Source organism: Taudactylus pleione, unplaced genomic scaffold (genome assembly GCF_031769625.1).
Source record: "Taudactylus pleione unplaced genomic scaffold, aTauple2 ptg000179l, whole genome shotgun sequence".
Lineage (NCBI taxonomy): Eukaryota > Metazoa > Chordata > Amphibia > Anura > Myobatrachidae > Taudactylus > Taudactylus pleione.
In genome coordinates this window covers 2,006,564-2,019,997 of record NW_028284581.1, presented here as the reverse complement: position 1 = coordinate 2,019,997, position 13,434 = coordinate 2,006,564, and positions in this window count along the sequence as shown.

Sequence of the window (13,434 nt, the reverse complement as noted above, 5' to 3'; positions counted from 1 at the left end):
ATGAATGGTCGCATCATATATTAATCCTATGATAGGATGATTGAACATCAATTTACGACCTTCCTTCAATTTTATAGATAAGGCCGATTCACCGTTCTGATCTATATTATATGTCTCATTATTTTTTTCAACTCCCCTATACTCTCTCTGTGAGTGTCGATTTTACTGTATGTTTTTTGTTCGTCATTGGGATCACTCTCATGAGAGAGTTTCATTTTAGGTATAAATAAATGTTAAGTTTTAGCCTAATTTTCACCATATCATTTACAAAGTACTAAATACTATTTTCCAAGGGTGCCCCGCCCAAGGCTGATTTGTCCTTTTTTAGATATATTTCCTTGTTCTTTACAAGAAAATATCTCTACCTTTTGTCTCATGTGTTTTTCACAAATCTTGCGGGTGCACCACCAACCAGGAGTCATCCAATGAATTTTTACAGTGTGGGATAGACCATAATGTTGGTTTTTTGTATTCTCATTTGTATTCTCATATGTTAGTTATTATCTCAAGTACATATTTAACTAGTGCGTACTCGTACCCTTATACAATTAGATATGGTAATGCAGCAGGAGGCATCACACCTCCTGTGCATTACTTAACCAAGCTGCGTTGTCCAACACAGCATCGGTTAATCTGCGTACCATTAGCCGGTTGCAATGACCCATGGGGTCCTGTAGCCAGCCGCCGCAGTTTAAGGGAAGAGGCCAGGAAATCTCTATTAGCTGACGGAGATCCTGGCTTCTTCTCCCCCCCGCTATGGCGGCGACACACCTCTGTTTCAGTTAACGGAGGACATCGCCGCCTCCACTCCACCCACAAACAGCAGTAGACTGTCAATTACTGAAAGGGTCTGGCATCTGCGCAGATTCCCAAACATCGGGAATCTGCATTCAGCAGTGCCCTAGCGAGCACTGCTGAATCAGCCCCACAGTCTACTGAAAGAGTGTACATACGAAAAGTGAAAAGTAATACAGTACAAGAAAAAATTCTTGGCTTGTGCAACTACAACAGTACTGTAATTACTCGGCAGTACTTGTAAGAAATGTGGCCACATTTCTGCAGTATAACACAATGACTTCAAGTGAGTTAAAAGGCAGGGAAGCAATGCAAAAAATCAATGAGAAAGTAAAGTACTGTGAGAGGCTTGGTTGTTCTGGAGACCATACTGTATCTCCTGAAGTACACGATAAAGCTGGGAAGCAATGTGAGCAAGGGAGTAATTGTAGAGTACTTACTGGCTGGGGAGATCCACTTGGGCCAGCTTGGGCCTGCGGTGGTGGTGGTGTCTGGACTGTGGGAAAATAACACTGTACCATCAGTTTCCCTCCAAATGGTTTGGAAACAAATAAACCCCTACTGTACAATTCTTTACCAGAACCCTCCATAACACCACAAACAAACACAGTCTACTGAAAGAGTATACATACTGCATGAGAAGTGAAAACTAATAAAGTACATGAAAACAATCTTGGCTTGGCAACTACAACAGTAATGTAGTTACTGGGCAGTACTGATTGCACAGCTCCCCCTTATTGAGTACTGTCTGCAGCAGACAGTGGCCATGGCCTCACGAGCCCCGAGAGATTGCACGGGTCTCCCGGCTCGAGAAACCAGCCCTACAAACTGCACTGTTCTCACTGTACAATACAGTATACTGTACAGTGAAATTATATATTTATTTTTCCTGCATTTTAAAAAAATAACACATTGGCCCGCATGGAAAAAACCTAACATAATGGGCTCTCTACTGTACACTGTAGTACGGGACAGGTGGTGGGGGGGGGCATTTTTAAAATCAAGAGAAGTACTGTACTGTACAAGAATACTAACTGTCTGCTTGAGGGCTCCTCCTCAGCATCCAGTCCAATGACCGGGGCATCTGTGTGTGTAAAAAAAAAAATATTATACAAAAAAATAAAAAAGGCAGTAACAGTACACTACTGTGTCTATAACAGTTGTAATCATTACCACTATCAATATCATCATCATCATCATCTCCTCCTGTATAAGGTGGCGTGGTTTTGGTCGTGTGAAAACAAGTAATGAATAGTGTAAGAGTGCCTGAAAATAATTTAGAAAAAATGAATAAATAAACCCTGACTGTACAATTAAAATACAAATTACAAGGGTAGGGAAAAAAAGAACAGATTAAAACCCCCCAAAAATACTAAGTACACAATAAAGCTGGGAAGCAAGGGAGTAATCGGAGAGTACTTACTGCCTGGGGGAGGTCCACTTGGGCCAGCTTGGGCCTGCGGTAGTGGTGATGGTGTCTGGACTGTGGAAAAATAACATTGTAATGTTAGTTTCCTTCAAAACGGTTTGGAAACAAATAAACCCCGACATACCACCACAAACAAAGACAGTATACTGGAAGGCTGTACAGTACTTACTCGCTAGGCGGTTTTGATGTTTCTGTTGAAAGACCTGGACCTGTCGGTTCTCCCTTTGCCGACGCTGAATTCCTGTTAACAAAAAAAACCCACTGTAATGTACAGTACAGTAATTTACAGTAGCCTTAATCATTGAGGAGGGTATAGGGGACTGTAATAAAAAAAATAATTATTTTGAAAATATAGTACATCACACCTACAATTTTGCCTTTCAAAAAAAGCAATATGTCAACATAACTGATTAGGCCAAGAGTGTCAGAATGAATACTATTGTACCTTAATGTGTGATTTTATGACAGATGACGCAGCACTCACCTGGATGCAGCTGAAAAGCAGGGGGACAGTAGTAGTATTGCAAGTTACGTCACAGTTTTGCAGCTTATTCATGTTCCAGTACGTCACGTTTCTGTGTCACAGTAGTTCAGCTTATTCATGTTCCAATACAGTACTGCCCTTTATTCACATTACGTCACACAGTAGTGAACCTTAGTTACGTTACAGTATGTCACAGTACTGCAGCTTACAGAACATTATGTCACAATAATTCATCTTATTCACCTTACAGTCTACGTCACAGTACTGCCCTTTATGTAAGTTACGTGACACAGTAGTGTACTGTGTACTGTATCTCATACACATTACAGTACAGGTACAGTATGTAACAGACACAGAGCTCATTTACCAGTGAAGTGCAGTCAGGGTAGGCCTGGGAAGCAGAGGTTTGCCTGTCATACTCCTGTACACTCCAGAGTTCTGAGTATAAAAATGATTAGAATAATACAAAGAAGATACAGTACTGTACAGTATTTGTAAGTTAAAGTATAAATATCATATTTGTATTATTCATGTGTGTGCTATTGTAATCATTTATATAGTCAAAACTAACAACCAAATCATATACAGTATACTGTATAATACAGTATTGTACTGCATACAGTTCTTGCCTACATTTGAAAAAGCATTTCAGGTAGATTGTGAAAGCAACACCTACAGTACAGTATGAGCATGGCGTTAAAGCGGACATGTACTGTTACAGTACATGTGAGAGGCGTGTCATAATACTGACTTACATACAAATGTAAATGAGCCCCAAAGCAGTTAGTAAGTTCTATTTGTTGATGAAAACACACTGATACTTTTAGAAAAATGCATGTAGCCTTAGGGATCATTGTGCCTAATAACCAATGCAGGGAAATGATACTAATGATCCCATTTGAATGTACAGTATACTGTACTTTTTTTAAATGTAACAGCTGCGTAATGGGAGTAAGCAGCAATCAGGAAGATTGCTAGATTCTTCAAGGAGTCAGGGAGATTGCTACTAAATCAGGGAGTCTCCCTAACAATCAGGGAGAGTTGGCAAGTACTGTATGCTGTACAGTACAGTACAGTATGTGTGTAAATCTGACTTTGATACTATCCATAGCCTCCCCAGCCATTGACCTCACCACACCTCACTATCCTTTACAGTATATTTAGGCAAACATTATGCCCCTATGCCAGATACTGATTGGCTATATAATGACAGTAATGTACAGTACTGTACTTACTATGCCTAACTTGGTCCTTTACCTAAAGCAGCCAGCCGGGGTCTCTCCTGAATAGATCGCTCCACCTCCTTTGAAGGGAGCAGAGCGTCCGCTACCAGCCATACTTTTATAGTATGTCATGGCGGGCTTTCATATTATATACTGTACCCACCATTTCTCGCTATTGTTGGTGAGCGCCCTGTCCTGCCAACGCACCAAAATGAGCAGCTCACCATGACAGTGAGACCTATAGCAAGCCGCTAAAATTATTATGCATACTTTATATGTGATTATCCTTTATGTTCAATTTGTACTGATAATTTTAGTAAATTTAAGTTAAAAAAAAGCCTCCCTAATACATCAGATACAACTCTCCATCTCATGTTATAAAATAATTGGTAACACATTTACACAAAAACATAATATCTGCACAAGCAACATTTAAAGCCCCTATCAGCTTCAGAGATGAATTCACAATCAGATGCTGTTAGGTAATGTTGGGAATGGCCATCATCATCATCATCATCATCATCATCATCAGAATATACTTGCACTAGCCATTAGGCATATATACTGTATATATGTGTAGTTCATTTGGGTGGCTCCCTTGCACACCCAGCAACAGAAATCTTGGGGCACTATACCCTCATGATTTTTGGGGTCCACCATCCTGGGTTACATTTCTATAAGCCCCTTGGGCCCAGAGGCAAGTGGATAAGATCCCCCAGTACACACAGCTGAGCCCGCAATTCACATTATGCCACACAGTTGTGCCCATTATTCACAGGTTGAGGTCATTATAAAGTCCTTAGGACTCTGTGTAGCTCTGGGACCAATGCTGGCAACAGAAATCTCGGGGCTCATTACACAGATATTTCTGGGCCGCCCCTCGAGCCCAACCCCTTGCAGATGCCAGCAGTGAAAGCCAGGGCCATGCTGCCATCGGCAGCATGGCCCCTGCTAACTATATCGCCCACTGGACCTGCATGCAGGGCCAACAGAGGATGTCACTGATGATGCGTGAGAGCGCGCTTCATCAGCAACATATAGAAACATATAAATATGCATACAAATATATAGAAATACAGTATATATATATAGATACATAGATAGTATAGATCTGTATGTATCTCTCTCTCTCTCTCCATATATATATATATATACAGTATATATATATATATAGAGAGAGATTTATATATATATAAATCTCTCTCTATATATATACTTATCCACCAGACGCAGCACTCGTGGTGCTTGATATAAATATTTAATCCCTCAGTGATATACAGCTACGTTTCAGTGCCTCTGAACTGGCACTGTCCTCAGGCTAAAATACAACATTCATGTTCCTTCCTTAAGTAGCATCACCCGTGCCTACACTCGTGCGTTGTAGCCAGAAGCAAGACTGCTCACCCGGACCAGCGGCGCATTCTGAGTGACGTCATCACTCAGATCGCTCAGTGCCCATCACCATAGTTGCTAAAAATAACATACCTAAAAACAACATGCAAAAAAGAATTAGTTGCAAAGCGGCATCAATATATGCAGGGACAAAGCATAACATATCCTAACAGCTAGACATTGCTATACTAATGTGCTGCAGTAAACTTAACATGATAACTACAATAATATATTATGCTAGTTAAACAGATAATATCCTGCTTATAAGGAAATAATATCCCCATTCCTATTAGTATTAATGTAGCATTCACTGATATGCTGCAAACAGATTTGACACGGTGGCTACCGAAAATATATATCATATTGGCTGAACATGTAACATATTTCTTACAGGAAAATAACTATATTACTATTATATATCTATATATGAAATACCTTGCACCTAACCCCGATCTATAAATATGTCATGCATTAACATAAAGGGAGCAAGGGTACATGCCAACATCGGTGTCATATAATTCGAGCAGTACTTAAATCCTAGCTTAAAATATATTAATGGTGAACCGTTCCCCCTATACGATGGACTCATACAGTACCTACATAGGGTTAATTAAGTTTAATGAAAATCATTATCACTTACATATCTATTAATGGACTTCTGCCTATGAATTGTATAGTTATATCTAAATTAATGTCTAAATTAATGGTTAAACTATTAAGTCTAATCTACATTGGTATCATAAGAAATTGTGGAGCCCGAGGTGGTCATTGAGCCCCTTGGGTATAAAGGTCCCCAATCTAAAGATCCACCAGCTCTCCAACTGTAATAGTTTATGGGCACTATCACAACCCCTAAAAATGTTAGGGATGTGGTCTACCATCTGGTAGCGCATGCAGATATTGGGTGGGGGGCTAAACAGAAGTGTCGTGCCATAGGCTGTTCACTATGGCCATTGGCTAGTGCGGCACATATGGCGGACCGATGTACTGCCATACGTTCCTTAAACGTACGCTCAGTTTTACCTATATACGATAAGCAGGGCCGTAGCTAGGGTAGTATGGCCGGTGCCATCGCACAGGGCACCACAGGTCATGGGGCGCTGTTTGTGCCTGTCAAATTTCTGTTTATTATCATTCTTGCTTGTAGCTTCCTCTTATTTCATCTCCAGCATTTCCTGGCCTCTCCTATCTCTTCCCTGGATCTTCCCTATATGAATTCCTAATTGTCTATACACCCTATTTGTCGCTATTTAGCGTTATAAGTCGCACAAGAAATAATTGCTTTCCAGACTTGGATTGTGGTTCCAAAACACAAAAAGATATTATTCACCAAAAAGCAGTTATCTAAATACAATTAGCACAAACAAATTATACAATCACAAGGTACAGTCGAATACATACGCATGCGCTCTAGATCCAGATTCCTGGCATCAACTATGAAACCTCTGGCAACAGCAAAGAAAGATGACTTACTACGAGATCCAGGGTGCTTGCATATAAACCCTTGCAGAGCTAGGCAATACAATAGAACAAGTTGACATAATCCCATTGGTCCTTCTTGCTGATTCTTCTGTTACGATACAGTTCATAGGTCAGTTTGTATTGTAATAGTTCAGCCTCCAACAGTTCTTTGTGACCATTTTTCCGCCGAAGAACAAGTCTAAACTAGCTACATTACAGAGTACATTTTAATGCCTAACTCTCTATGATCCATAATTTGCAGACGCATGTTGCGATTTCCTTGCCGATGGAACCGGAAGTCTGCAAATAAACAGTGGTTCAGAATGGCACCAAACACGGTCTGCTTATCATGTACTAAACCTGAGATCTTAAATACAGTCACTTTATTACATAGTTAATAATGAATAAAATCTTGAATATTAACCTTAATGCTAGGGAACCTTTCTATGTAAGTGTGTAATGTGTAAGTGTAAGGATATTAAGAAAAGATGTTAGTTAGCATTGTGCATCTATGTGTTTGTGAAGTACACCGTGGTACGTGTTTTGCAGGATTGTTCATATTATGTTTTAGTAAATGTATGTATTTACATATTGAGGACTTTTAACATTGTTCTATTGCATGGGAATTGCACAATGCTAAATAATAACATCACTGTATGTACTGATATTGTGTGAGATCCGCTAAAATGGCATTGGGCGGCCATTCACAAAATGGCATCTTGTTGCCATTCGCAAAATGGCATCGTGCAGATTTTAATTTTAACAGATTCTATCTCAGCCAATTATCCAGCTTTGACAGTCCACCCTTTGATAGCAAACAACACGCTATCACACTCTGATTTTATAATTTAATTTAGGCTTACACTATGACATATTATTTAATGTTATATTATGGGATGGCACAAGGTGGTTCTTAAACCATCAATAATGTGTCTCTGGGAGGGACATAAAACTACCCTTATAAGCACACCGCAGATCTTGGGAGATCATGGGAAAGATGTGGGGATGCACCTAACCTATAAAGGAAGTCTTGAAGGGGGATAGGGACTTACATTACTTAAGATGTTTAAAATAACATTTCATAATACATTTCATGCATGTCTAAATCTATACATCATCTGATGGTACATTCTAGTTCAGGGTTGTAATGCAGTCCTTCATTTACCTCAGTATTCATACTGTTACTACTGACCACCATCATAATTTCATTCCTTCGATTTACCTTATCTTTACATTTTCCACATTTCAACACAGTAGGAACATATTTGACACATAAGCCAATTACTATGATGACAACCAATATGAGGATCAGGAGTTTACCTATGCTAGCATCTATTTCCTGGACCCACTCTCCTAGACCGGAGAACCATTTCACTGGGTTCAACCATGAAACCCATTCTTCTACCCTCTCCTCTACTTCAGCCACTAAAGCATTATGGCTCTCCCGAAATTCCCATTTTAACTGTAGAATTTTGTCCATCTTCCGGTCTATCACCTCCTTGGGGTCACTAGTATTATTTGTAATATATGTGCAACACTTTACACCAAATTGGGTGGCCAAAGTTACACAATACCCTCCAGTGACAGCTGTTAAATAATTTAACACTAGCCTATGTTGCAGAAGTTCTTTCTTATAAGCCTGTAACTCCTTACCTGTGTACCTAAACATGTCATCATACATCTCGGTGATATTATCTATTAATTTAGCAATATTTTGGATATATCTGAAGTTTAGTGTACCCCGAGCGATCATGGTGAGATCCAATGCTACCAAAACTTGAAAGGCAGTTGTTTCGCTAATCATTTGTGTGGCTTTATGTACATCACCAGGTATCATATTTCTTTTGTCTCTATGTTCATACTGTGTGTGAAGATATGGTGATGGTGTGTTTTTATGAACACCAAGCATTTCACCATGTGTAAGGGTCATAATCTCTGGGAGTACTCTTCCCAGATAACACAAACCTTCGGAACTCAGAGAGAGCCACTTATACGCTTCCCTTCCACATATAAAATATACATTATGGGGGAGAACATAAGGAATAGAATGCATCATGATCATCCAACACATTTCCCTATCTCAGGTTCTCCCATCTGGCTTATACACGTTTCTGGTTGTATAACCCTGGCACAGTACCCTTCTGGTACTCTGCCAACTGTTTCTATGATGTCAATCAGTGTGTACCGATACCGGAAGTGTCTCCCATGTAACCTAATTGTGCGTAACAGTTCAAAATTTATAGTCTCATAATCAGCTATTAGTGAGAAGGTCATCGTCTGGTTATTCCCAGTCACCTCCCAACTTCCTGGTTTATTGAAGTTGGTGATGTTCATATAAATAAAGTGATTTATTTACATGGTACTGGTGGAGTTTAAAATGAGGTGGTTTGGTGTTAAGAAATTTTCCATCCAGCATCTTCCCTTGTTGTAATTCTAAACCTTCAGACATATTTAATGGAAACGGCACTAACCCTACATTATGCTGTCCCTGACACACATGAGAACACACCCAACAGTCAGTATGGTTTAAAACTTTGCCCACCATAGTATGATAATCCTCTAAAGGATACCCACCCCAATATGAGTTATACTTAGGTAGGCACTGTTGGATGCAATTCTCATCAACTAAGGACCCACAAAACTCACAAATACAATGATAGACCTTTACATTGTCTCTGAGTTTCCACAATAGCAGATCTCTTAACTATGACTGTACTGGGTTTGGTCAGATACCGCCCTTGTGACTGTATTGCTCCTTCTCCCAACACCACTCCATCGATATCACCACCAGCTCCCCTCTCCATCCTCTGTCCTCCGTCAAAGAAACCAGAGATCCCGAAACAACCCAGGGAGATAAAAACCCTGGGAGAAAACACAAAGATAACCACAGCAGGTCACTCCATTGCTGAAAACAATGATCTACAAATTTCTTTAGCTCAGGTATCTAACTGTAATCTTTAACCCTCCTGTAACAGACTCGCAATTGACAGGTCTACGTTATCTGCCTCAATTCTGCCTTGTCTCTCCACCGGTTGGTTGACCTTCTTACAGTGAGTGGAATGGACCCAGGTATCTCTCTCTGCCACTTTCAAGGAAGTTGTACTTGTCAGCAACACCTGATACAGACCTTCCCACCGATCTGTCAAACAACCTCAATGCAAGAAATTTCTGATCATAACAAATTCTCCAGGTTCAACATAATGACAGTTTGTTTCAGGCATATCATGTGACAACAATTTCAGTTTCTGCTGTTGCTGCTTTAACTGTTTACTCATTGTTATAAGATATCTTACAGTAACCATGTTGTTACTTTTCAGATCTTCCTGCAGACTTATAATCAAATGAGATTGTCTACCAAACAGTATTTCAAAGGGGAACAGATTGAGAGGGGATCTAGGAGTTGTCCTGATACTGTGGAGGACAAGTGGTAGTGCCTCTGGCCACCTCAGTCCAGTTTCTGCCAATATCTTACTTCATTTATTTTTAATAGTACCGTTCATCCTCTCCACCTTGGCGCTGGATTGTGGTCGGTAGGGGGTGCGAAGTCTACTATTAATACCCATCAACTTAGACATGTTGTGGAAGACATCACCTTTGAAATGAGTACCCCTGTCACTCTCAATAATTCTAGGGATACCGTATCTGCATACAAATTCCTGAACTATTTTCTTAGCAGTAAATGCAGCAGTATTAGTGGCAGCTGGGTATGCCTCAACCCAATTAGAAAACACATCAGTGCACACTAATACATACTTGAGATTCCTGCAGGGTGGTAATTGGATGAAATCAATTTGTATTACCTGAAAAGGTCCGTCAGTCGGAGGAATGTGGGACCGCTCGGTAGGGATTGTTTTCCCAATGTTTTTCCTCAAGCAGGTCAGACAGGACATTGCTCTCTTTTCCGCTTGAGAAGAAAAATCCGGTGCACTCCAGTATGCTCTCACCAATTTGCACATACCTTGCGTTCCCAAGTGAGTCAGACCGTGCGCTGTCTCAGCCAGGCTTGGGTAGTATGCCTTGGGAGCCAATGGCTAACTTTGTCCATCTCTCAAGAGTCCAGAGGACTCTTGCCCACATCCATTGGACTTCCAGACTGCCTTATTCTTGAATGGAACACAAATTTTGCATCTCAATTAATTTCTGCATATCAATTGTTTGAAACATCATTTGGTTAATTGGCATGTTCACATTTAAACCTGCTGCCCATTTGGCAGCTTCGTCTGCCCTTTTATTGCCCAGTGACACCGGATCATCTTCACATGTATGGGCTTTACACTTAATTACGGCCACTGCCTTTGCCAATTGGATCGCTGTCAGTAGTCCTTTTATATGTCTGGAATGTGCGACAGGTGTGCCTGCTGCTGTCATAAAATTTCTCAGATGCCATAGAGCACCAAAATCATGTACTACCTAGAGTCAGTGTAGATATTAGCAGATTTGTATTTTGCTAATTCACATGCTCTTCTTAGTGCCACCAGCTCTGCCACTTGGGCCAAGTGAGGAGGACCAAGAGGTTCGGCTTCTATGATGTCTTCGTCATTTACCACAGCATAACCTGTACATAACTCTCCAGTGTCAGTCTGTCTATGACAACTCCCATCTATGTAAAATGTCACATCTACATTTTCTAAAGGTGTATCCCGTATGTCAGGTCTTGCAGTAAAGGTCTGATTCAGATATTCCATACAATCATGTGCATCAACATACCTGCAGAATTCACCTTCCACCAGCCGAATCACCTCTCTCCACCGTTTGTGCATCCTGAGGCACATATGGTAAATACGTTGCTGGATTTACCGTACTGCACCACTTAATGGTGATGTTTGCAGGTGCTATTAGGGCTAGTTCCTATTTCTTGAACCTAGCTGAGGAGACATGTCTGGTTTGGGCAGAATTTAGCAAATCAGATGCAGCATGGGGTGTATAAACAATCATTTCATGGCCTAATACTACATTCTCACTCTTACTGACCAATAGAACAGTTCCTGCTACACTTCTTAAACATGTTGGGAGTGATCTTGCCACAGTGTCCAATTGTGCACTGTAGTATGCTACGGGCCTACTGGCATCACCATGTTTTTGTGTGAGGACACCTGCTGCGCAACCATTAGCTTCCGTACAGTACAAATCAAAAGGTTTTTCATAATCAGGTATTCCCAATGCAGGTGCTCTTGTCAGACTATCCTTAAGGTTAAGGAAAGCCTGCTCTGTTTCCTCTGTGTGTACGACATGATCGGGCTTTGAGGAAGAGACTAAGGGCCTGATTCAGACTTGGGAATAGAGAGAGATATCTCTCTCAACTGTGAACCTGAATAAACCATATTGCAATGCAAGGGGTGTAAGTACATATTTTTTTGCATGTGGGGTAAATACTGGCTGCTTTTGCATGTAGCCCACAAATACTGCACAGCTTTATTATTACTCTACAATTTAGATGTCAGTTTGGACACACTCCTCTCAAATCTAAATCTCTCTGTACATTTTAAATCTGCCCCACCTGCAGTGCAACATGGTTTCACCAAGATGATCAGTTGAGAGAGATATCTCTCTCTATTCCCAAGTCTGAATCAGGCCTAAGTACTGTAATGGCAAGGCCAAAATAAAAAAACCTGGGATCCACATTCTGCAGTATCCACACATTCCCAAGATGGTATGGATTTGCTGTTGGTTACGTGGCAGTGTCATGGTCTGTATGGCCTGAATTCTGTCAGTGGTCAGATATCGTAACCCCTGTGTTAGGCAATGTCCCAAGTATTTAACCCTGGACTTGCATGGCTGTAGTTTGTCCTTAGCAACCTTGTGTCGTGTTTGCGAGAGATGAAGCAATAAAAGTTTAGTATCATTTAAACATGACATATATGAATCAGAACACAACAATAAATCATCCACATACTGTATTAGAACAGATCCATTGGCAGGTTGAAAAGATTGTAAACAGTCGTGTAAGGCCTGGGAGATGATACTGGGGCTGTCTATGAAGCCCTGCGGAAATCGTGTCCATGTGTATTGTACCCCCCTGTATGTAAATGCAAATAGGTACTGACAGTCAGGATGGAGAGGGACAGAGAAGAAAGCAGAACAGGGGTCAATGACAGTAAAATGGGTTGCAATTGGTGGGATCTGCATTAGAATGACAGCTGGATTCGACACTACAGGGAATTGGCTCTCTACTACCTTATTAACCCCTCTATGGTCCTGTACCAGCCTATAACCCCTCCCACCACTCTTCTTCACAGGAAAGATGGGACTGTTGGCTACACTTGCTGTACGGACTAAAATTCCCTGTTGTAGTAACCGCTCAATTATGGGATCAACCCCTATCTCTACCTCCTGTTTTAACGGGTACTGGGGAATTTGTGGAGCTTGCCTACCGCTTTTTAGATTTATCATTACAGGAGCTCCGTTTGTCATCAGTCCAGTGTCCTGTCCATCTTTGGTCCAGAGGGACCCCGGTATCTGAGATAACATTTGTTCTACTTGAGATGGATTTTTATCTGAAACAGTAGTGAAACATTAACCTTTGGGGAGTGTTCAGTATATCCCTCACCTCGTGCACAACTCTCTCTGGGATATCTAGAAATATACCATCAGGGGTACAATAAATGACACATCCCATTTTACATAACAAATACCTTCCCAGTAGGTTAGTA